General features: G+C 46.1%; 1 long non-coding RNA gene across 2 annotated transcripts in view; it reads right to left on the reverse strand.

Annotated features, from left to right (window-relative positions):
- LOC146870454 (uncharacterized) overlaps positions 1–22610 on the reverse strand; it is a 30450-nt gene extending 7840 nt beyond the window's left edge. The window contains exons 1-4 of one of the 2 annotated variants that reach the window (XR_014978127.1): positions 22491–22610; positions 21730–21849; positions 21611–21631; positions 21167–21235 (exon numbers count right to left, since the gene is read on the reverse strand). This is a non-coding gene — a long non-coding RNA (uncharacterized LOC146870454). The remainder of the gene's footprint in view (positions 1–21166; positions 21236–21610; positions 21632–21729; positions 21850–22490) is intronic. The other variant, XR_014978126.1, reaches the window with a different exon arrangement.
- Positions 22611–24710: the final 2100 nt, after the last annotated feature.

The following is a 24710-nucleotide window of genomic DNA, read 5'->3' on the forward strand; positions in this document are numbered from 1 at the left end:
CCAAGAGTGGAATCGAGCCAGACCCCAAGATTTTTCAGCCGACTTAGGGGTGGGGGCGCTGCCCAAGGTCGCCGGCCACCATTGCGTACTCCAGAGCCCCTTATCTCTCCCCATCAACAACACTTCTGACTTATTAGCGTTGAGCTGAAGGCATGGGTGGTCATCCATTGTGCGACCGCCGCTAGGCCGCTCTGAAGTCTGGAGGTGCCCAGCGTAGGATCATCGGAGAGGTCCACCAGCTGCGTATCATCAGCATACGAGAGCATTGGTCCCTCGCCAACGCAGCCAGGGGTTGAACGTACAGGTTGAACAGTACGGGGCTCAAGGCGGAGCCCTGTGGGACCCCTGCTTGACGGAATGGGGGGCAGTGACCTGGAATGTTCTGTCAGACAGAAAAGATCGAAACCAATCCAAGGCAAGACCTACCACCCCAGCCTCCTCGAGGCGACGTAGGAGGATCCGGTGAGAGACTGTATCAAAAGTGGCGCTTTGATCGAGCAATATCAAGGCTGCAGTATGTCCATCATCCAGAATGGTCCGCAGGTGTTCGGTCACAGCTAAGAGCGCAGTCTCAGTGCTGTGGCCAGGGCGGAAGCCATTCTGGGAACGATCCAAGATGCCGGTGTTGTTCAGAAAGCCAGAGAGGATGTTATTGGTGTGGGCCTCAGCAACTTTAGCAGCCCTAGGCAGTAAAGATATAGGACGGAAGCTTTCCAGTTTAGTCGGGTCCAGTGAGGGTTTTTTCAGCAAAGGGACCACCCTTGCTTGCTTCCATAGCAAAGGCACCACTGCAGTGGTGAAAGAGGCGTTGATTACCTGACACAAAGGCTTAAAGAGTACAGGTAGGGAGTCCCTAAATTGGGCAGGCCTCAGAGGATCCATAGGGGAGCCCAATTTGACCTTCTTGCTCAGCGTGAGAAACTCATCCTGGGAAATAGGGGGGATAGCTGCCAAGGTGAGAGTGGGAAGAGGAGCATGCGAAACAGTGGGATTGATTGGGGATATAGGGAAGGATTTGTAAATGGCTTCCACCTTCTTAACAAAGAAGGTGGCCAGGTCCTCGCATTGCTGCCCAGACGTGATCACCGGGATAGAGGGGTATTTCCTGTTTTTGAGGTCGTTAAGTATTTTGAAGATACTTTTGGCAGGGTTCTTACTAGACTTGATCTCATTAGTGAAGTAAGCCGCTCGTGCCAGATGTATGGCCTTGTGATAGCACTTGATCGCATCCTGGTACGACTTCTTAGCCCCAGGGTCATTGTCCCTTCTCCAGGCCCGTACTAGTTTTTTATAGGTACTGCGCAGGGCGGCCAGAGAATCGTTAAACCAAGGATTGGAATTCGAACAGCGATCCTTGGACCATTTAGCAGGAATGAGAGTGTCTAGGGCATGTAGGATCCAGTCGCAGAGTGATTTGTATGCCAGATCCGGGTCAGTGGCTGGGATAGGGGGACAGGATGCCAAGATGGCATGCAGGTCCTCCAGTTTAAGTTTATGCCAGCATCGTCTGAAGGAGGCCTTAGGATCGGCTCTGGGCACTGGCTCTGATAACGGGAAGGAGATGGAGACCAAAAAATGGTCGGACCAACACACCGGGCTGGGTGTTTTGACCAGAAGAGAAGGGATGTTAGAAAAAACAGGGTCAAGCAAGTGCCCAGCAATATGGGTAGGGCCCACCACAAGCTGTCTTAATTGGCAAGCGGCGAAGTCAGCAAGCAAGCTGCTGATTTCAGGATCAGAGGGACGGTCAAAGTGTAGATTTAAATCACCAATGATAATAAAGTTAGTGGCCGTCAGCGCCAGGGAACCCGCAGCCTCAATGATAGCCGATTTGAATTCCGAGACCGGCCCCGGGGGCCGGTAGACTATCAATCCTGTCATAGTAGAGTGGGCGCTAAAGGAAATTACAAAACGAGAGCATTCGCACCCAGCCACATCCTCCATGACAAATGAGCAGCGGTGACAGGACTTAAAGATGACAGCTATGTCCCCACCTCTAGACTCCCTGTTTACAGTCAAGATACTGAAACCCGGGGGGAGTGCTAAGCCCGGTTCAGCCACCGTGACATCAGTCAACCAGGATTCGGTTAGGAAGAACACATCAGGTGATTCATCCTCTATTAAGTCGTAGATCTCCATGTAATGCTTAACCAGAGAGTGGACATTGAGGTATAGAATTTTCATAGAGGCCCTGGGTGGAGACAGGGGACGAGAGGGGGGCAGAGCAGGACGGGAGTCATAGCCACAGTTAAGACAACAGAAAGGCCCTTCCACAGCATTCACCAAGAGCTGTCTGCATGGGCTTACCCGCCGGCCGATGGACATCAGAACTTCTCTGGTATAAATTGGCACACCAGACTTAAAACCGCCAGCAATTCTGGCGTCTGGCAACGTCCAGGCGCGGACAGGCACAGACGAGCTTGCCTTTGGCACGCCGTTGGCGCGCCACCGGCCAGCGCTCCCGCGCCATGGGCAGCCTAAGCAGTGTGTCCAAGAACAAAGGGAGTGGCAGACTAGACCGCCTCTCCTGACAAGATGGCGGCAGGGAAACGGCAACCGGAAGTGGAATTACGCCGGCTGGGTCAATGCAGTACTCCCTCCAAAACAATCAGCCCCCTAATGGCTGCTGTGGACCGGGGAGGCGCAAAAACCGTGCAACACACCGTCTCCTCAAGTAAGTGCAATCAAGTCAAATGAATTCATACAATAGATTCTTTAGAAAATGAGCATCCAAAACAATCTTTCCTTTTAAAAAGTGCAATCAGGGCAAAACATAGTGCGAGCAGCGCGCAAAGCCGTCCGCTTCTACCAACAAGTGCTAGCTCATCAATCAGAAGTGGCATCACCGGGGGAGCTGAGGGAGCGGAGTTTAGGGTTAGCAGTCTAGCTGCTTAACCCTATAAATATCAATGACTTCCACAACGCACAGCGGACGCGCGATCTAGTGAGGTAGCGCGAAGCTATTTTTCGTTGTCTGAAGCTTGGTAAATGTCTATTTTGCACCATTTTTAGAATACTCTTTTAATCAATTTTAAGAATTAAGCATATTTGCACAGTCTCCAGCCGGCAGCCTCCTCAGCCCCGCTCCCCAGTCCACCACGGGTTGTCCCGTTTGAGTGAAGGCAGCAGGGGCAATCAGAAGCGGCATCACCGGAGGAGCTGTGGGGGCGGAGTTTAGAGTTAGCAGTCTAGCTGCTTAACCCTATAAATATCAATGACTTCCGCAACGCGCAGTGGGCACGCCAAAGGCAAGCCCGTCTGCACCCGTCTGTGCCCGGATGGGACCAGGGGCCAGAGACTCTGCACGTTTCACTACAGGTATACGCGTATACGCACCTGACTATCTCCATTTCCTCAGAGGGAAGACACATGAAAATTGCTCCCATTCTTTAACCCCATCCAATAGTGAAGAATCCTGTCGACAGTGTTCATTCGCATTTACACCATCCCTTAAAATTCAACCAGTAGTTAAGGAACAGGCTTCTTATAGGATGTTCCTTTTGAATTGTAGGTCCCTGACAAAACATGGAACGGAAATTTCCATGCTTTTAGAAGATGAGCTCCATGATGCATTATTCCTAACAGAAACCTGGCTGTCTAGTGACTCTGACCCAGTTTTGGTGCAAACACTTACCGCTGGCTATTTTATTCAAAGACTAGATCGCAAAAGCAGTAAAGGGGGAGGAATCGCCGTTATATAAAAAGAGCGTTTCTCCTGCCGCGTCACATATGACCTACTACCCAACTGTGAGAACCTCATGTTTTCCATCAGCTTCTCACCTACTCAAACATTTTCAGGATTATTGATTTACCGTCCCCCGGGAACATCGGGACTGTTTCTCAAATCCTTCAGCGAAATGGTCGCCAATTTAGCTAGCACCCCCTCGAATTTCACAGTTATGGGAGATCTTAACTTGCACTTAGACGACTCCAACATTTTGGTCATCTCAGAATTAGTTGAGAATCCCTTCAGCTCCATCAAAAAGTGTCCGGACATACTCACATCAAAGGCCATTTCCTGGATCCAATTTTCACTAACATTGAGGATCTCTCAGTAGGGGCCTCAACTCAACTTTCATGGTCTGACCATTTTTTTATCCCCTTCTCATGGGCCACTATGGGACCACCAACCCTATCTAATAAGACTATTACGCAGGATCGTCTATGGTCTAAACTTCTCTTTGAAAAGTGGATCTCAGTTTTGGACACCACCATACCTCCCAAAAATGCTAACCCGAATGTGTCTAATAATATGTTTAATCAATGGATTAAACTCTTGCGAGACCAAACTCTCCCTAAACAATTATGCCTCAAAAAGAACAGACCTAAGATATCACCATGGTATTCTTCGAACCTTCGCAAACTTAAAAAAGTATGTAAAAAGTTAGAGAGAGAATGGAGAAAAGATTATGCATTACCTAGCAAACAAATATGTAGGGCAAGCATTAAAATCTATCAAAGCGAAATTAAAAAAGCACAAGCCACATATTATGGGGAAAGAATCGTTCTTGCCGCCAATGCACCACGGGAAATTTTCCGCATTGCTAAAACCCTCTCCAAACTTCCCACACCAACAGTCAGCACAGATGGCGCCCTCATGTGTTGCAATGACCTAGCTAAATTCTTCTATAAGAAGATTCATGAGTAATACCTTACATTACCGGGATCATCAGTTCACGTCGACTCATATCCGACGGATACGCAACCCCTGGATACACAATTAAAGCTGGAGCATATCCGTCTTCTGGACACTAGTTCACTTGAATCCATTTTCATCCAGGTTAAATCAGGTTCACCCAGGGACCCAGCTCCCCCTACATGTTTTGAAATTAGCGAAGGCTACTACTCTCCCGTGATTCAAGAACTTATCAACACCTCCATCTCCTCTGGAGTGGTCCTCGCACCATGGAAATGTTCCATGGTAAAAGCATTGCTGAAAAAACCCAACCTTGACCCAAGGACCATGAGGAATTAGAGGCCGATTTCCCTACTCCCCGTAGTTAGTAACATCTTGGAAAGGCATGTTAATTCAGTTCTATCTGAATTTCTAGAACCAAACTCCTTGCCCCACCCCACACAAACGGGGTTCTGGCCCCTTCATGGTACATAAACTGTACTCCTAGCAGTGGCTGAAGAGTCCAGGAGGGAGGCGTTGCAGCCATCATCCTCCTTGACCTCAGCGCCGCATTTGACACAGTCAATCACGCTATTCTAATGCGTAGACTCAGGAGTTTGGGAGTGTCAGGAGATGTAGCCACATGGTTGAAATCCTTCTTAGAAGATAGGTCTTTTCAGGTCTTTGAAGGAGAAGTGGTGTCTAAGTGTATGGCCCTCAGCTACGGGGTGCCTCAGGGATCCTCCCTGAGCCCCACCCTATTTAATATATACATGAGGCCGCTGGCCGACATAGTACAACCATTTGGCATAATAATTGTCACGTACGCCAATGACACACAACTTGTTGTGGCCTTAAACCGTCCAGAAAATACATTCGCAAGTTTAGACCCTTGCCTAGAGAAGGTTGCACAATAGATGGAGCTCTCCTGCTTATAATTGAACGGAGACAAGACCGAGCTTATGCTCCTAGGCAACTCTCCAATCTCCAGCATAGGACTACTGTGGCCAAACTGCTTTGGCCCTGCCCCACCTGAAAAAAATCAGATCAAAAGTCCGGGTATGTGGTTGGACCGCTCATTGACTTTTGGATACCAAACAGCCAATCTATCAGCAACATGTTACAGCATCATGAGGATGCTTCGTAATGTGCTTTCCCCCTTCCGTTCCTGGCTAGAAGGATAAAGGTCCAGGCCCTCATTCTTTCGCAAATGGACTATGGAAACACACTTTATCTGGGAGCCCCTAAGGCCACGATAACCAGATCACACAGAATTCTGCAGCTCATCTGCTTCTGGGTCTCCCCTATAGGCAATCGGCCAAACCCGCATTGAAGACTTTACACTGGCTGCCAATATCAGAAAGGATTAAGCTCAAGGCGCTCTGTATTGCCCATAAGTTCTTCCAGGGGATGGGACTGGTAATCAATGAGTCCATGACTACCCGATACCACCCATACAGAAGCCTCCGCTCAATGAACATGTTCATTGCAACAGTTCCAAAAATAAAGAGGGCAAGAAGCGGTGGCCGTTCCTTCGCTTATAATGTGGCTAAATTATGGAACGCCCTCCCCCTTTACATACGACAGGAAACCAATCATCTGTCTTTCAGGAAACGACTTAAAACCTGGCTATTCTAACTTATCACTCAGTAGAGGTCCACGCCCGCAATAGTGCTGGTATGCCTTAGGGTAGCTATGCTTATTTCATTCATTAATTCATTCACATGTTTTTAATGAGCCCTTACACTCAGGAGCATTTCAGATCAGACAACAGGCAAAACATTGCGTTGTTGGCCTTGTATTTAGTTTAATTTGAGATACATCTGACAGATGGTTCCATTGCCATCATGTGTTTGGTTACCATGATTCACTGGCAGACTGACAAGTGACATGTTGACATATGTGTAATGTATATGAAAAGTGGCATGAACATCATGAAAGGGCTTACTCTGTGATGTGTTATGAAAAAAGTCACGTATCAAGTATATGCAGGTGACTGATGTGAATCTGTTTCTCCTCCTTGTTCACAGCATCATCTATGGTGACTGGAGGAGACATTTCCAAGGACCAAGAGGAAGCGGCTAGCCAGACGGGGTCCACTGTGGAGGAGGAGGGACCCAGTGGCACAGAGGGTGAGGGGAACCACACTGTTGGCCACTCAGAAACATCAACATCAGCTGAGGACCAATCTAGCTCCAGTGATGACTCCCCTGTGGTGGTGGGTGTTACCAGAGCAGAGGCCACAACAACAGTGTCTGTCCCCGCCACCATTATCTTCACCCTCCCAGCTGCTCCCATTCCAAAGGTCCGTGGACACTCCGTGTTAGGGAGCATGTCTCTTTTGGTTCATGCACCTCACCCCCTGCATCTGTCACCCCTGCTGCCCTGAGTGTGGAGTCTGTGGACTTGCTGAAACAGTTACAATGTGGGGCAGACACCCATGCTGAGTGTCCTCCATGCACACACCAGTCTATTGACACAATTGGTGTCATACATGGAGGATATGTCATCCGACATGTCTGCCGTACAGCAGACAAATCAGTCCATGGCCTCCTCACTGACGGCAGCAATGTCCCTCCTACAACAGTCCCTCACCTCTACTACCTCTGCCCATCCAGTCCACACTAACCTACCTGACCAAAGCACACTCACACAGGCACATGCACACACCCCAACAGACAGAAGTAGCACACTGCAACCTAAAACAAAGTCCAAACAAACACGCACACTCAGGGGACTGACATCACACACACAGGGGATAGGACAACAAAACACACACACCTATCAACAACCACTACGCATTCCTCAGCTACCTCTCCCTCCAAAAGCCCTACCCTTAACTCTCCTGCAACCCCCCCTTCCCAGAGGCTCTTCCTCTGTGACCTTGGCCTCTTCCCCACAGATACTTGAGACCAGACTCACAAGGGGAAGAGGAAATCACCACGCACAGAGAGGAGATCCACCAACTGCACGCACACCCTCCCCGAAGAGTAGGAACAGTGAGGCCCCCACCTGTACATCCCCCAGGACAAAGAAAGGCAAAACCCCACCACCATACCACACTTCCACCACGAAATCTCCATCCTCCAAAGCCAAGGCCACCCCTCCCAAAGTTCACACATCACAAGCCATCCCAGGTTCACCCACACACCATTACACCATCCCCAAGATGATCAGGCCCTCGCCCCTACCACAAGCACTTCCACTCACACAACACCACACCCTCAGTCAGTTCCAGACACTGCAGTTGAGATCCTGGCCCCCCAATCTGACCTGTCCACTGCAGTGGAGCCCCCACCCCCTCAATCTGACATGGGCACTGCAGTGGAGCCGCAACCCCCTCAATCTGACATGTCCACTGCAGTGGAGCCCCCACCCCCTCAATCTGACATGTCCACTGCAGTTGATACAGACACTTCAATAGCCCCCATCCCTCCTATAACCCATACTGGTACACCCTAATTCTGTCCCTGAGGTGCCTGGCCTGCCCCAAAAGATGCCCCTCCTCGGGGAGATGTCCCCTACTTATGGCAGTGCAGGCAAGCAATGGATGATGACTCATCATGTTTACCCCCTGAAGGACTCATTAACATGGACAGGCCATTGGCCACATTGTTCATCATTATTTTTGGTTTTCATATGCAAATGATGAATAAAGCTAATTTTTGTTATTTCTTTGCTTAGCATTGTGTGTACATGATTTACTGAATTTGCTGTGGAAATATTGTTTAAGGACAAAAATTGATATAGTGATGTAATGGACTGCATGGGGTCCATGGTATATGTGTCCTATTACAGTATGCATCAGAGTCATCATTGACTGCATTTATAGGTTGTCAGGATCCACATAGGTTTGGACAAGGAGTGTGACAATCTTTTCACAACCTCCCATCTTTGGCTTACATTTTAGCACATAATTTGGGCTGACATTTGTACACATTTTCAATGTTTTCAACGGTACGCACGTCTCCAATGGACATGCAGAATAATCAAGGTCAATAATTTTCAACCTAAAATTGCATCTTATAAAATCCATACTCTGATGTACGCAGACGACGCAGTCATTTTAGATCTGACTCCTTTCGGTCTGCAAAGGAATTTGCAGGCACTCACTAAGTATACGGAAGAAAACTATCTAATACCTAACGTCACTAAAACAAAAATCATTCCATTTACAGGAAGGAAGCGATGTGCTAATTACAACTGGTCTCTAGGGGGAAAACCGTTAGAAATCATAAAGGAGTATACATATTTAGGGAGAATCTTTTCACAATCGTTGCAGAACTTGCCCCATTTACAAAATCTGGGCCGTCAAGTTGATGTCCATCTAGGGGCTCTTCAACGACTTTACTCCTCCACTGGACAAAGACACTTTTCATCACTTTTACAAGTATATAGCTCAAAGATTCACTCGGTATTATCATATGCTATAGAATATATTCCTATAAGCCAATGGAAACAACTCGACCTGAAAGAAGGGAAAACCCTGTGGAAACTGACCAAGACGTCAAAAGCTGTGCCGCTACAAGCCGTTCGTCTCGAACTTTCATTAGTCAGTTCTTTTGCAAGAGGGATCATTAACATTATAAGATGGGCATATAACCTTGTTCATGCGGATCAGGAAACTCTACGATCCCTACTAAAAACTGAAACATTTGAGCAAGAACTTTCGAATTATGTATTTAGTAAAAATGTCTCTACCGCTTTTAAACTATCTAAGGTTACCCTCGACATGCAAAAGTCATGGACTCCAGCACATCTGAAACTTTTTGTAAAACATTTAACGCCAAGGTTAAGTATGGATCTCGATATCCAACACTGCACCAAGCTATCATTGTACAAACAATATGCGGACACTATTGTATTTAAGAAAACACAACAGTATATCTCTTTTAATTTAAAGCACGGAGTCAGGCGAAGTATTTTATTGCTCCGACTAGGGATACTGACTTTGAAATCATTTACATATAAGTGGTATCCAAAGGAAAAGGTGTCTAGTCTTTGTGACCTATGTAAAGGCGGAGTGCAAGATTTAGAACATGTGTTATTCGCTTGCCCAAACGTGATTGTCACAGAGGCTAGAAAAAGATTCTTAAAACCAATAAGAACAAAATGCAAAATTAACTCTGTTCAGAACCTGATTCTTCTTTGTAAGGAACCGCCTAATGAATTTTTGTGTATTAATATGTTCAAATTTTTTAACTCATTTTTAACTTTGTATTAGAATGACAATTTTACTATTTAAATGTAAATTTTATATGTAAAAATGTTGTTGTTCTCAGTTGAGAACTAAATCAAATAAACTTAAACTTGAAAAACTTGAAACTTGACATGCAGAATAGTGCATTGATGATGAACAAGTAATCTGTCTCATCATTGCCACTTGCTAAACATGGATTTTGACTGTGTGCAGATGACTTTGGAGACACCCCTGTACACAGGCTGATGGGACCAAAGTATTCTGTGTGTTGTAATAGGTTTATCGATGTCCGAGTCTCATTCTGAAATGACAGACCCATGCCAAGACCAAGCTTGACACAGCTGACCTTCCATAGTAGTGAAATCAGCTCATGGCAGTGCGTTAACCTGTGACATTTCCTGAGCCCATGGTGTGTGTTATGTGAGCATGACTCTGTGTTTCACACCCTATTTCTACCAAGACTGTAGTCCCTGCAGATGTTAATGTTTGCGAAGCTTGCAGATTTGTCCAGTGCTTTGCCAACCTATTTGACTGAGAGTGTCCGGGATATGGGTGCATGGGCCAAATTGAGTCATTATGGTGTCATCCCTAAATGGATTGATATAAGTGCCTGCACTGTGGGCAAACTCACATTTGACATATTTTGGATTCCCCAAGTCACATCTCTGCTACCAACATCACCGTGTATTTAATCTGTCATCTGTTTTTGGGAGTTTGGCACTTGTATGTGTGTATGACTGCGCACACTCAGCAGATTCTACCCTTCCCTGTCGCATGATGGCAAGATGTCTTATCTGTAGGTCTCCTTAAGTGTTTCATTGTTCTGGGACAGTGTTAAATTTCCCAACGTGTCTGATACATTTCGCGTTATGCACATGTACCCCATCCTAAACGGTGTGACAAAATTTACCAGGTGTAATGACTAGCTATATGTATTATGTTTGTAAAACACAGATCCCACCACCACCCCTGGGATTGTCATGGGTGCATGTGCAATGTCACCAGACAATATAGGCTTAGCTGATGCACATTGCTGCTGATCAAGGTGTGTGGTGTTTAGACAGGCCAAATGTGACTTGCCTCTTGGCAAGGCCCCTACCTACATTGTGGCCTTACATTACAGGCCATGCCCTGTGAGTAATGTTTGGGTATGTGTGATGAAAGTTGTTCTGGCAAGACACGTGACACAGTGCTCAAGAGTGAGTGTGCTCCGAATTATGGGCCACATCTTAGTTTATCATCACAGAGGGTCATCAGACAGGATACTGTCACCACAGTGTAGTGGCCTTAAGGGTACTGCGTAAGGTAGTCAGTCTCTTGATGTATTGTTTGTTGTTCCACAAAGCTTGTTCCACATGTGACTGTTGTGAACCTGCTCATCAAACTATGCCATATTGCCAACATTCAGTGACACAATTCTGGAGATACTTCTTGATTATACTCAACACCATATGTCTCAGTGGAGTTCTGCCCACCATTGTGTGTGTTGGGGTAGCCTAGTGACACTTACACACACACACACATGTTGTGTTTGTTCTGCCGTGTGTGGCTGGCTGGTTGTCTTACTGTATCTTCACCCATGTATTTCTACTAGCTTTGAGGGGCATTGAGTGTATGTTTGTTTGAGATTTTTCATCTACTGTCCCTGGGACTCCTACATCTTCAGTCTGCACATTCATCATGTTTTGAGTTTGCCATTTCTGCCACAGTGTGGAATAGGATCTCGTCATAACTGTGGTTTGGGAAGGATTTTCTTTGTATGTGTGTCTGTTTGTGAACAAATGTGTGTTTCTGTCTTTTGATGGTCACTTCTTACATTGTCGAATTGAACATTGGTGGCAGTGTTAGCCCACAATGGCAATGATTGGCTCCACATGGCAGGGGGTATTTTTTGAGGCACAACAATGTTTGCCTCAAAAGATCTGTGTTTGTTTGGCACACAACCACTACTTAGTCACTACATTGCTTGTGATTTTAGGCCTCAAACATCATACCTGATTGTTTGCACATTCTGTGGGTTTGAACCTCACACTCACCTTTTGGTCACTATAGTGATGGGGGGGTTAAACCCCATGTCCCCTATGTGCTTGACAATGCTGGGGGTTTGAACCCCACACTCACCTTTTGGTCACTACACTGATGGGGGGAGGTTGTACCCCATGTCCCCTATGTGCTTGACAATGCTGGCGGTATGAACCCCACATTCACCTTTTGGTCACTACACTGATGGGGGGGTTAATCCCATGTCCCCTGTGCGCTTGACAATGCTGGGGTTTGAACCCCACTCTCACATTTTGGTCACTACACTGATGGGGGGGGGGGGTTGCACCCCATGTCCCCTATGTGCTTGACAATGCTGGTGGTTTGAACCCCACAATCAGCTTTTGGTCACTACAGTGATGGGGGTTTCTGTATTTGTTTTCTTAATGCGTCACTATTTCCGGCAGTTTGCAAACAATACACAATCTTGGCATGCCAATAGTGGGGGAGTGTTTGCCCTCCATCCCATATGGGGTGAACATCGCTGGGGGGATGGATATCCACCCCCTATGGGATGGACATTGCTGGGGGGATGGACATCCACCCGCTATGGGATGGACAGTGCTGGTGGTGATAGACATCCACCCCCTATGGGTGGACATTGCTGGGGGGGTGGACATCCACCCACTTTGGCTGTTTTGCCTTTCGCAGCATCGTGACGTTTTTGTGTGTGGTAGGTGTCTGACTTACCATCTGTAACATACGCGTCGGTTCCGGTTGTTGATTCCACCATAGGTATAGGGAGGACATGCGCGATCGGATACATGGCTGCTTTGTCTCGTATGTGGTAATCATGTTACGACACGAATCGGAGCTGAAATACAGCTCTTCCGGATGCTATGACGTGCTGGAGGTGGCGACCTGTTCGGCGCGTAGGAAGTACGCATCATACTTGCCTGGTCGGAAATGCTTTAGAAATGGTTCCGGGCGAGTCCATTTAGCGTTTACAGAGCCGGCTCATACAGAAAATGTTGCTGGATTCGGAGCATGCGTGTCGCTCAGGAAATGGACACATTTGCGCAACATACTTCCTCACTTGGACTGACCGGCTCCTGGAACGAGTTGATGGGAAGGTAAGGCTACAGATGGTTCTGGGAGGGCCATCCGAGCGAGATCGGAAGTGACCCCTTAGTGCTAGAAGCAATATGACCAGGAGCACCATACCGATAGTACTTAATCACTCGCACACCAGTCCCTGGAGTGGTAGTGGTAGTGGGAGGAACCTCACTAGGTTTGTTAGGAGGCTTACTATGCAATCTCACAGCATGCTTCACAGTTTTATTCTGTCATGATGACGTGCCAGCTGATTCTCCCCTGGGGCTCAACAATGCTGTCTGAGAACACTGCCGCTGCTTCTAAAATACGCTGACCGGCTGTTGCACCCAACTGCTCAACGTTCCTCAACCAAGGTAATGCCTGCAATCTTAAATTTTCTTCCTTCCTTCATGTCGACCGTAAATTCAGCGTGCCGTTTACTTCATGTGCCTCGTAGTTCCAATATGTCAGCTACCCTTCAGAAGCCGAATATAATCCTCTGATCTTCTGCTTACGAGTGGATGTCACTAAATCGTCACCAATTGTAATGTTGGCATGCCGCATAAATCACAGAGAAGGTTGTCCTCTTACATTCCTGTTTATTTAAGTCACACAAGGAAACAGGTGAGAGCCGGGCAGCACAGCTTCCACTCCAAGACCTCCATACCAAGAATGCCTTGGACTGGAAGCCAGCCTATAGAATGCGCCACACATTCCATGCCCCATTCGTATACTGTAGTAAATCTATCAACAAAACACTGCTACAAGTACAACAAGCATTGGCAGAGCCAATAGGTCTCGCTTTTGGGACCTTATAAGTATTTAGTTATGCAGCACAATATCCTTGGTGCAACAACTCAACTGTTGCATGGCTAAACACTTATAATGTCCAAAAGCGAGACCTATTGGCTATGCCAATGCTTGTTCTTCTTTGCATTTCATTTTTCTGCTTTAATGGCCACCAGGAAGTTTTCAAATGAATTGTGCCATTTGTCCCAAGGTAGCAAAGGTTTGCTGGCGTTAGGCATGTGATCAGGACTAGATATTCGAGAAAGTGATAATGCAATACCAACTAATGGTCAATTAAATAAAAAACGCTGAAGAAATGCACGCATGATATTGGTGCAGAAGTCTAACCAGCGTGATGCCAACTGACTCGTAAGTCGATCCGCGGTCGAACTGCCAAAGTTAAAGTTGTAAAACAAGCCGTATTCCAGCGGCCGCCGGAAAAGGATTAGGCAGTGTAATATAAACTAACAATCTAAAATGAGTGAAAACTGTTGGTTAAATTGCGAATACAGGCTGTGGTGGAGACCATCTGCTTGTCTGCGGCTTGAAGAATGTGGGGAATGCGAACGCAGACAGCTGAAGCCAGGACTCTTCAAACAGAAATAAAAAGCGCTTCTGTCGTACGTATCAAAATTGCTCTGTGGAAACGTGGCTAACTCGGGGGAACTCTACAGGCCCAGTCTGGTGAGGCAGAAGTAAACTCACCTCTTGCCAATCCGCTCCGTCAATGCGACAAAAGTGAGCTCGCGGTGGGAAGCGGTAGTATTTAAAGGCGTGTCAGTGTTGCGTGCACGTTAGGTGCAGCAGCTCAATCTCAGCACCGTGAGTCAGCGTGGAACCATATATTACGGGACAGTAATAGAAACAAGCATTGGCATAGCCAATAGGTCTCGCTTTTGGGACCTTATAAGTATTTAGTTATGCAGCACAGTAACCTCGGGGCAACAACATACCTGTTGCATGGTTAAACACTTATAAGGCCCCAAAGGCGAGACCTATTGGCTATGCCAATGCTTTTTGAATTTGCCTGTACAAAGATAATCCCCACCCTGGCCTATGGGAGCCAGGCGCTGCAGGGGCGAGACGGGGAGACCCTAGACAAAGTCAGAGTGAGGATTTATAGGCAAACTCTACAGTTACCCAGTCACACATCTCCAGCACAGATAAGACTGGAACTCGGCCCTCACCATCTGCTGCTACAAATCCAAAACCTCTGATCGAAACACTATAAATTATAACATATGGCTGGAGATAAAAGACAGATTACATTCACCTGCCAGAAAATATCTCAATGTGACAATCTCCATGTTTTGTCTAAAGAAGTCTGCGACTCCTCTGCCAGCTACGACTTACTCAGAAAAGTGGCAAACAAAACAACTAAAAATATCGCTTCTGGAAGACAACGCCACATTAGCCAAAAGACAGCACGGTTGGACAATCCTGAACAGCTACAAGACCATGAAGCTGCAACAATATAATAAATAGCGCACTTACAGCAAAATACTTGAAATACAGACTGGGTATCCTATCATCAACTTTACATGCATCTCCATGGCTACAAAGGGACGACACAGGCAGCAGCTGGTTGTGTGGCCACATAAACGAGGACATCATTCACGTGCTGTGCCTCTGTAAAGAGACGCTCAGCCTCCATCAAGCCTTGCTTCGCCCAATCTGGAACCAAAAAGCCCTTCATTTTTGCAGACAAGTATTAATTACCTGTTTCAGGTCGGCAGATCCACAACTGATATGCCGGACGGCGAAATATTTACAGGGGGTGGAAAACACACTAATGAAAGTGGCCAGCCACACTGATGAAAGATTTTTAACCTAGCATACTTTTATGAATTATACCACACATTCGTTTTTGGGCTCAACAGATCATGAACCTTGTCAAACGACTTTTATCCTAACTGGCTGTTACGAACTGCACTATGCACTTTAATCGGCACGTCTTCCGCACTTTAAGCACCTTAATGCCCCCTGGCCCCAAGCATAGCTCACCTGAACAACATCTCAGACCATTTATTGGCTGTGTGTTATAGCATAATGCACAGTTTTGCAACACTCTTAGGGCACAAAGCAGCTTTTGCGCACTTACCTCTGCTTGTTGTTTGCACTTGATACTCCCGATGGCAAGGCTCTTACGGTCTGTAACCTATCTCGATCTACATTTTAACATTTCCTCAAATTCGCTTTTTATGGCTATGTACAAAGTCTTTTACATGGAAAGGTTTTTATTAATCATGCATAATAAACTTTACTCACTGGACTGGCCTTTTAACTTTGCCTCAAACCTGCCGGACGAGGGTGATTTGGAGTGAGACTAACCTAGCCTCTTTTTTTCCACAGCAGAGAGCTTGGCCTCCCTGTCCTTCAGGTGCATCAATGAACACTCATTCAAGAACTTGGAGTCATGTTTGGCCGCAAGACCCCTTCAGCAGACATTGTGTGGGTCCTACACCGATCCTGCTTTCAACTTGTGTGAAACTGTCTAAATGCGTTTGTCTTCAAAGGTGACATGACTCTGCACTGTCAAAACCTGGTAAAGCATTTTGAAAATTCATGAAAACCGAAATCAGTAAGAGCAGAGCTACTGTTAATTGCCTTCTGGTGTGTAAAAAGAGCAAATGGTATCATCACGTCAGTTTATTTCTTTATGTGCCTCCGTGTTGTCATGTCAGGAGGTAGGACTGCACTGCCCAAGATGTACACTGTGTTCAGTTTGAGTTTAAAATATTTGTAGAGCGCACGTACACCTGGCGGTTTCATGGCGCTATGAAGTACTGAGCCCAAGAGGGCCGGGGAGGAGGGGAAGAGTAGGACGATTATGATGGGAAGTTCCGTGAGAAAAGCAAAGTTTTGAGCGCCTTGCGGAAGTGCGGGTATTGAGTGGAAGATCTAAGGTGGGCGGGGAGAGAGTTCCAGAAGGCAGGGGCAAGTGTGGAAAATGTTGTGCCCCCCCACTTTTTACGCCTAAAGCGGGAAACTGTCAGCAATTGTTGAGAGGATGAGCGTAATTCCCTGACGGGGGCGTAGGCTTTGATTTCCGAGGAGATGAACGCAGGGGCTACGCCAGCCCGAGCTTGAAAGGTGATACATCCTATCTTGAACTGAACTCGTTCTCGAATAGGGAGCCAGTGTAAGGACTTCAAGAGCGGAGTGACATGGTGGAATTTGGCCAGATTGTGAACCAGGCGGGCAGCCTGGTTTTGGACCAGTTGTAATCGGCCCATGCTGTAGGCGGGCATGCCGCAGGATAGAGCGTTGCCATAGTCTAGGCGGGAGATTACCATCGCCAGGACAATGAGTTTCAGGGCGGAAAAAGAAAAGAAACGGGAGACTTTGCGGATGGTGCGGAGTGAAAGAAAGGAGGAGGAAACCACGGAGCTGACCTGGGAGTGCAGAGTGAGTTGGTCGTTCAGTTTGATCCCTAGAGTTTTCACGGAGGAAGAGGGAGGAGGGGGGGGGGGGTACGTAGGGAGAGGGGCCAGAAGAGCGGGGTCCAGGGACTGGTGCAACCACCTGTCAGAACCAACTCAGTTTTGTCTGGGTTTAACTTCAGGTGGTTGTAATTCATCCAGTCCCAGATAAAGATCATAATAGACTGGAAATTCGCCATGGACTCAGGGGAGGGAGACAAAGTAAAAATAAGCTGGAGGTCATCTGCGTAATTGTAGACGGGGACCTCCATTTGCTGAAGAGCAAAGATGAGAGGGGCAATGTACAAATTAAATAATGGAGGAGAGAGGGAAGAACCCTGGGGGACCCCGCATTGCACCTTCCGGAAGTCCGCTGAGTAGTCGCCCAAGCGGACAGCCTGGGTGCGGTCCGTCAGGAAGGAGGACAGCCAGACCAAAGCTGAGCCACCGACCCCCGCCGCTCCGACACAAGAGAGTAAGATGGAGTGATCAACCGTGTCAAAAGCGGCGGAGAGGTCGAGGAGTACCAGGGCCTGGGGGTGGTTAGTGTCCATGCCTTCTCTGAGGTTGTCAAGGACCTATAGCACTACGGACTCCGTGGAGTGTGCGGGGCGAAACCCGGCCTGACGGGGGGCTAGCACTCCATTTTCCTTCACAAAGGTACTGAGAGCTCTGGTGACATGGCGCTCCAGCACCTTCCCTAGGAAGGGCAGCAATGAGATGGGGCGATAGTTAGCGAGAGCGGAGGGGTCGGAGCCCGGTTTTTTGAGGATAGGGACAATGATGGCCGATTTTAGAGGTTGAATGACAGTGCCCTGGGACAGTGAGCTATTGAGAAATTCAAGAGGAGGCTGCGCACAGACCGAGTAAATGTGCCTCAGGATGTGGGCAGGGCAGGGGTCAAGAGGAGAGCCTGATTTAATCAAAGGGAGAAGGGAGAGAAAGGCTTCCTCAGTCAAGAGAGGGAAAGAATCGAGGCGTGCCGCAACTAATGGACACTGGGGGTTGACGAAGGAAGGGGGGGGAGAAGGGATATTAGCTTTGATGTTAGAGATTTTGTCCAGAAAGTAAGAGTTAAGAGAATCACATAGATCCTGGGAGGGGGTGGGTTTGAGGGTGGCTCTGTCGGAGTAAGCAAGGTCGTGAACAATAGAGAAAATTTCTCTGGGCTGGTTTTCAGCAGCCATGATTTTAGAGGAGAAGTAGGCCGTCTTCATAGCCAAAATAGTTTTTTTATATTGAGACAGGAGGATGATATACTGGGTTTTGAGGTTAGGGCAGTAGTCACGTCGCCAGGCCCGCTCGGCATGGTGCACTGTGAGTTTTAGTGCCTTGAGTTCCTCGTTGAACCAGCGGTTGGCGTCGTTCGCACGTCTGGAGGACACCCGCCTGAGGGGAGCGACAGAGTCGCAGCCTGACAGGAACCAGGAGTTGATGGAGTCGGCCTGTGCGGAGGATGACAGGCCGTGTAGGTCCGGACTAGATGCAAGGAGAGTGGCGGAGAGAGCGGGCACGTCCACCTTGCTCCATGAGCGCGCCCAGGTGTTTTTGGGGAGAGAGGGCTTGGAGACTAGGCTAAGGTGTAGGGAGAAGGACAACATGAAGTGATCAGACCAGATGCAGGGGGAGATGAGCAGGGAGGCTAGAGGGCAATTTAGGGACCAGATTTGATCCAGGATGTGGCCCTGAATGTGGGTGGGGGAGTGAACGTGAGAGTCAAAGTTGAGGGAGCGGAGGGTGTCTGAGAACTCTTTCGAAATCGAGCATTCGGCGGGGTCGGACGGCCAATAGTTAAAATCTCCTAGTATCAAGATAGAGGCGTTGTTGACCGCTAGGGTAGCCACTAGATCTTGGAAGCCGGGGAGAAAGGATGGAGAAGGTTGGGGGGGCGGTACATGAGCAGGCAGGTAAGTGGGACGCTAAAGGAAGGTGAGCGAACGACTAAAAAGTCTGATGATCCGATGAAAGGAAAGGATAACGGCTGAAAGGAGAATTCTTTGCGGGCGATCAGGACGACGCCGCCTCCCGATTTGCCGGAGGGTCGGTCGGCGAGTTGTGTCTGCGCATACAAGCTATTTCAAGACTTTCTACATTAAATTTGGCTCTAAAGATGATTCACAAAGTGAAGAGTCAGCAGTTACACATATCCATCAGAAATTAATATTTGAAAAACCAATGTTAAAAATCACTGGAAATTTAATATTGATTAAATATATAAAATATAAATATATAAAGAAGAACGAAATATTCCAGCAGGACGAATTCACCGGGGAATGGACCGGGCCCATCAAAACGCTCCTACAGTGTGGCGTGAAGAAGGGCGAAGGCGTTTCCTGTTTACAGGTAATGAGCACTTCGGGGATGCCTGGCTTGGCTGTGCACTCCGCTTTAAAGACTTCCAGACTATCTACCTTGCAGCCAGAGAACAGAGAACCAACCCTTGCGAGTTTCAATTCAACTGACAGATGCCAATCTACATACCATTGAGGCTCGGCATAGGAATATAATTATAATTCCCGTGTAAATTCTCTGACCTACCGTTTTAAGGTGGATTTTAATTTCACAAACTGTTCTACAACTTACAATTCAGACACTGAGGCTATTAAGGACAATTTTAATAGGCAATCTGAAAAAAATATTCTCTCTGGTTCAACGCAAGAAATACATGTTAAACAATTGATGATAACGCACCCACACCACTATCCCTCCTTCAGCTCTGGGAAAAACACCACCTACCACCGTATACTACCTAGTGTTGCAGGATAGATTATTTCACACTAGTACATCTGGCTTTCAGCAGTGCCAGTTGAGGATGTGGGTGAAACCGATGGAGTAAGTAGGTGGAGCCAGAGGAACAAGTGGGTGGAGTCGGGGAACTGGGTGTGGCCTCTTAAAAAAATGTGAGCACCTGCACTTAATATTTTACAAATTAAGCTGATAAGGTGTGCGTCAAAGCCTTCACATCTGGCGGTACAGGGTGGAAAAAATGAGTAATATTATTTTGGACTGGATTGAGAAAGGGGAGTTGGTGCTGCAATAAGTAGCGTTTACCTGTCTCAGCTGTTAACGTGGGTCTACAGTGTTTAATTACCCTCGTGGTTATTGATATTTTAACCAGGCTGACATTGGAGGACATTGATTTTTCATCAGTGTGAATTTCTTTCCTAGTTAGTGCATTGTGTCTCTTATTATGCGAAAAACATTATGTCAATCTATTTTCTCCATTGCCCACTGAGACAGCCTGTAAGCTGCAGGATTTTATACACTATAAACCTGAATCACAAAAGTGTCAGGCAACAACGACCTCTGTAAACAAAAACGAGTTCTTGATTTGTCACTCCCTAATGGTAATCTCCTGCTCACAGTACATACGAGATACGTCTGGAGGGACGTGAGGGGTGTACTCAGAATTGTTATGTGTTGATTTGCATCTATCAGAACTAAAGCCATGGACGCGTCCATTGTCTTCCTAGAAATATTAATGTTACTCACTTAAAAATCAGTCCTTCTTGGAACCGGGTTGATCTCATCTGGAGTCTACAGCTCTGCTTCTGTTTACAAGTACAAACTGTATTTTTAATGTTGCCCCCAGACAAGAATACCAGGCTCAACTCTGCTTGGATTAAGGCCTGTTACATGTGTGTCAGAGTAAATCCCAATGAACTTTGACTGTGCGTTCCATCTATGGACAGCCGAGGTCAAACCAGATGTGTTGGTGTTGCAGATAAATATATATTTAGGTCACAGGGCAAGATGCCAAACGTACACTGCCTCAGAAATGGTTTGGGCATACCCTGAAGGGTGGTGGTAGGGGATAGGAAAATGGCGCCACTCAGGAAATTCTCATATGAGTATATGTACTATGTCAATATCGATAACGGTGCTGAAGGGTGAGGGATACCACTAAACCCCCCAGAGGATTGCCAGCCGTGGCTAGCAGCAATTTCAAAAGATTATCCCCAGCACACGTAGAATATTTTTTCACAGTTGATATAATGGCATACTGTAAACAACAATTGAAAGCAGTTGAGTACAAATCAATGACTTTTTTTCCTTTTTTTTAACTGTAAAGTTCTTCTGACAGCCGACGCGTGTTTCGTCGCAAATGGGCAATCTCCCGCGACTTTATCGAGGCTGTGTAAGATAAACAAAAACAAACAATGTACCACCTTACAAAGTAATTGGTGTACATATGATTGGTAAAGCAATGCTGTTTAAGAGGTGCTCAAGAAGCACAAATAGGAGCAAAGGCGGAAAAACATGCTTAGCCAAATTAAAATAAATCGGGCAAAGTAGCCCACACGAATATCCAAGAGATGGGAAAGAGAAACATCAAAATTATTGTCTTAAAGTGGGTTCGTGATTTAACCGTGACATGAGCAGCTATCAAATTATGTTTGTGATAAAAGTTTCTAATAGTGGGGCCAACAATAGTGTTGTGTAGAAAACACCCACCTATATACCCTAGTGAGTGATAAGGGTGTAAACAAAATTTCATCCACCAAGTACCTCTGTCTTTCTTGTATTGACCTGAAAATATGGAGACACACATGATAAGCATATATTGCTTGATAAGGAAGGCTTCATGTGAGTTTGTGATGCCTAAAATAAAGCAGTCCATGACCTACTTGTTTTGTGGTGATATTTCCAACCCACAAAGGGGTTTCTGTTCTTAGCGACGTCCCAATAGTGTGAGGGTAGGTGCCCAGGGGTCCAGTTATGTCCCTGTTGGCAGGATTCAATATATTCTGAAAGTAATGTTAGAAAGGGCCGCATATTAGCATTCTGTCATAGACACATTATATGCCTAAGCATAGACCTAAGTCAAGTGTGTATATCTCCTAGTGGTGAAACATATGGCAAGGTTTGTACGGTATGATATACCTAATCGAATCATACCGAATAATAAAGGTACGTTGGAAAACTTGCAAAAACAACAAGTCGCACCCTGTCTCCTGTACATTAGTCACGGTAGCTTCAAATTCTAATACTGAGTCACATGAGATCGTGTATTAAATATAACCTTATTAAAAAACGGAAAATGTCCTTTTAAACGCGCTGCTAACACCATAGACACGGGTGTCTTAACTCCAAAGTAATTATATTGGACTTAATAGTAGATAAATTCCTACTATACTTAGTAACAGTTCTTAGGTATGACGTCCTAACCGATATCAAAGAGGCGTTTCGCTTCTATCACATAAGCCTAGTAAGGGCAAGTGCCACGAGAGTCATATGTAAAATAAAAATCTCCTCCGGTATTTTCGCTATTCTTATAAGTAAGTTGGTTAAATGCTTGCATGGGTCCTGGTTGTACAATAAGCTACGAGCTCCGCATTATAGCTGATAGATATCCAGTAAACACAAGCTAAATCCTCTGTCCTCTTACCGTTGCGGTGCTCGTGTAGTCTGTGACGTCACTCCTCGCGTCTCCCCGAGTGAAGGGCGCGATGGAGACCCCACGCCATTACTGTGAAAATAACGACTCACCAACGTGGTGTAATAAAAATAGAAGGCGGACTACGAGTATTCTGTCTCGCAGGTGCAAAGTAGTAGAGCGGGGACTTGCTACGTATTGTTATTAATACGGCGGCCATATTAAAGTTTAAGAAGCAGCCAAAGTAGATAACAGAAATTAGAATGGTCATAGGAACGTTATAAGACTGAATTATAAGAGGAGGATCCTAGTAATTGGCTGATAATGAAAATTAAGATAGAGGCTCAAAAGGTTCTTGTAGTACCGATATTTCTAAAAGCGAGCTAGGTATAAGTATTTTCTGATAAGTACCTCGGTGCCAATTCATGCAAGCAGTGAGTGTGAAATTCTGTTAGTGCTCTTATCACGTGATTTTGTCTCTCGCATCATATGTGATAGGTAGCTATATTTTATTTATGAATTGCATTGTATGAAGGTCATCTCTTCCATCTATGGGTTAAATACATTTTCTTACATGTATAGGGTATGAATGTTATGAAGCGTCACATAATCATTTGGCATGAATAACATATTGAATCGTAAATAAAACTTTCATATGATATCAGTAATACATTTCAAAAGGAAAAAGGCCTTTGTACATTGTAGGCTCATTAGCATAATCAAACATGATGTTAGGATACTTTATTGAGGGAAGATTTCAGGTATTTCTTGCATTAGGATTATCTTCCTAGAAAATAATGCAGCTCATGGTCAATATTAAGCCCTATTTCTGTACTCCTCAATCGAAGGATCCACAGAGCTTCGCGTCTGCGGAGGGCCAGTTCCCTGTTGCCCCCTCTTGGATGTCTGTGGGTCTGTTCTATACCAAAGTATTCAAAACGTTTGTGAGTAGTCTGTGCGGGACATTGTGTTATATGTGCAGCAATTGGATATCTAGAATCTTCCTGTTTCACAGCCCTCATATGTTCATTAATTCTTTCTCGTAATGTTCTAATGGTGCTTCCCACATATCTCTTGGTGCATTTACATTCAATGATAGACTACATATTTTGTCAGGCAGTTGATGTTTGACTCTATTTTGTGTGTCTCATCATAGGGACCCTTGAATTCTGTTTTGTGGTTGCTAGCCCACTTGCATGCGCTGCATGTATTGCAGCCATAAAATCCCCTACTTCGTTGTGTCAACCAGTTTTATTTTTTCTCAGCTCTGGGATAGCTAGGGCTTCCCATATTCCTAAGGGACAAACCTCTTCTATATGTGATAGTGGGCTTGTCAGTGACAAAGTCACTGAGTGATCTGTCTGCTTTCAGCAGATGCCAATGTCTTTTTTTAGGCTGTCAAGTAATACGCTTGACCAGTTGTTATAGCCAGTTATCATCCGTAATTCCTCTTTTTTCTGTACTGGCCTTTCGCGTTCTCGGAGTGTGTCCTGTCTCTTAGTTTTCTGTATCCTAAGTTCTGCTTTCTGTAGTATCTCAGTTTTATACCCTCTATTCTGAAATCGGGTCATCATGTTGCGGTTGTGCTCCACAAATTCAGGGTCATAACTACAGTTGCGCCTGATCCTGACCATTTCTCCATATGGTATTGATCTTATTTGGTGTGAAGGATGGGCACTGGAAGCATGCAAAACTGCATTGCATGCTGTTTTCTTGCGGTACAGTCTAGTCTGTATCGTGTTTTCTCTAACGTAAATCTCAACATCCAAGAATGTGACCTTGTTGGTACTGTACTCAAAGGTAAACCTAATGTTCCCATCATTGTTGTTCAGATGTTCGATGAATTGCATCAGTTTCTCTGTGGAACCTATCCAGACCATTAGGCAATCATCTATATATCTGCCCCAGTATAGGATCGAATCGTTCCATTGTGCCCCCATGGGACCCCAGACCCTCTTCTCCTCGAACCAACCCATGAAAAGATTGGCATACGAGGGAGAGAATCTGGAGCCCATGGCTACTCCTTGTTTCTGTCCATACCAGTTCTCTCCAAAGAGAAAGACATTATTGTCTAATATCAGTCCATCATCTTAATGAGCATCTCGTTGTGGCTCCATGCACTCGCTGACCTAGTGTTAAGGATTTTTTGAATCGCCATTGGGCCACACTCTCGCCTGATGCTAGTATATAGAGCAGTGACATCAAGAGTCACCAGAGTCATACTGTCATCCC

Source organism: Triturus cristatus, chromosome 1_1, assembly GCF_964204655.1.
Source record: "Triturus cristatus chromosome 1_1, aTriCri1.1, whole genome shotgun sequence".
Lineage (NCBI taxonomy): Eukaryota > Metazoa > Chordata > Amphibia > Caudata > Salamandridae > Triturus > Triturus cristatus.